Below are 1993 nucleotides of genomic sequence, written 5' to 3'. Positions count from 1 at the left end.
CTGGGAGCCAGCTGAGCCCAATTGGTGAGTTCTGGGCCAATGAGAGACCTGGTCTCAAACCAAAACAAAAAAGTGGCTGGCACCTGAGGAATGTCACCCTCTGTTGTACTCCACATTCATATGCATGCACACACAAACACTCACACATGTGTGTATGAACAGACACACACACATGCAAACCCCCACACATGTGTATGTACAGACACACACACATGCAAACACCCACACATGTGTATGTACAGATACACACACACATGCAAACACCCACACATGTGTGTATGTACAGACACACACACATGCAAACACCCACACATATGTGTATGAACAGACACACACACATGCAAACACCCACACATGTGTATGAACAGACACACACACACACTTGCATACACATACATGTGCAAACAGCCATAATATGTATATGAGCAGATGCATACACACACATCTGGGCACATGCATAGATACACACATGCATACACTTACACACACACACACACTTCCATACACACATACAAACACGCGCACACACCAGGCCTTCTGCCGGCTACAGAAAGAAGCTACAAAGGAAGGTTCTTCCCTGTTTTCCTGGGTCTGAAAGGAAGCCAGAGAGAGCTCTTGTCTAGCTCCTCCCGTCTGCCTGGAAGCAGAGGCCACAGCAGGTATGATAAGGCTAACAGCCTAATGCAGCCTTGTCCGAGAGAGAGAGAGAGAGAGAGAGAGAGAGAGAGAGAGAGAGAGAGAGACAGAGACAGAGACAGAGAGAGACAGAGAGACAGAGAGAGACAGAGAGAGACAGAGAGAGACAGAGAGAGAGGCAGACAGACAGACAGAGAGAGAGAGACAGAGACAGAGACAGAGACAGAGACAGAGAGAGAGAGGGAATAACTAGCCCTGATGTGCTGGTGTGGTGCAGAGATCAGGGCATTTTGCAGCTGCTTCTCTGCTTCAGCATGTGGGTCCTAGGAATCGAACTCAGGTCACGAGTCTGGGAGCCGATGTCTTTACCCCACTGACCCATCTTGCCAGCTCTGAGATATATTTTAAACAAAGAAAGTAATGTCTGAAAACACAAGAAGCTTGATTCATTTGGTTTCCCACACGAGGAGCATTTAAAATAAAGAGAACGTCTATGCATATTTGCCTCATCAACTGTAGTCTGAACTCAGTGAAACTTTAGTAAGAAAAATCCACATTAATTAGCCCGATACCTCATGCTAGGTGTTGCTCCAGTTGTACCGACTCAAGAAGATCTATCTATTTCTATTTACCCAGGACAGAATAAAATCACAGAAGCCACAAGGCAGTAAGCAGCAGAGAGGGATTCATAAGCCCAAGCTTGTAAAAATGACTTCTTGCTGAGATATCTGAAAAACACACATGCTCCCTTTAGATTTTCTCTTTCTTAAAAACATTGCCAAGTATACTGGCACATGTCTCCAAATACCAGAGATTGGGTGGAGGTGGGTGGGCCTCTGTGAGTCTGAGGCCAGCCTGGTCTACACAGTGAGTTTCAGGCCAGCCCATACTGATGCTTAATTTATCTTTTCGCTTAGGCACAAGTTTCGAGTCACAGAGATATTGCAGTGAGAAGCCAGGCACACCTGTATGCACTTCCTTAAGACATTAACATGGCTGTGATTTTTTTGAGAGTGTCTCAGGTAACTCAGGCTGACCTTAAACTTGCTGTATAGCCAAGGATGCCCCGAAACTCCTGATCCTCCTGCCTCTATCTTCCAAGTGTTAGGACTACAAGTATAAGCTACCCAGTGTAGTTTATGTGGGCAAGAGTCCAATTCCTGCATGGAAGACCAGTGCTCTACCAAATGAGCAACAACCTCAACCTCAGTTATCATGATTTGACTAAAACCACAGGGACGCATTTCCCCACCAGTGTCCTTTGTCCGTTCCAGAGAAACCTGGTGGATTGAATTCAGGATGTCACCTCATGTTACCTCGTATCTGTCACTAACGGTCTCCACCAAAGATTTTCTTC

This window comes from Mesocricetus auratus, unplaced genomic scaffold, assembly GCF_017639785.1.
Source record: "Mesocricetus auratus isolate SY011 unplaced genomic scaffold, BCM_Maur_2.0 Super-Scaffold_100008, whole genome shotgun sequence".
Lineage (NCBI taxonomy): Eukaryota > Metazoa > Chordata > Mammalia > Rodentia > Cricetidae > Mesocricetus > Mesocricetus auratus.
This window is presented reverse-complemented; position numbering follows the sequence as displayed.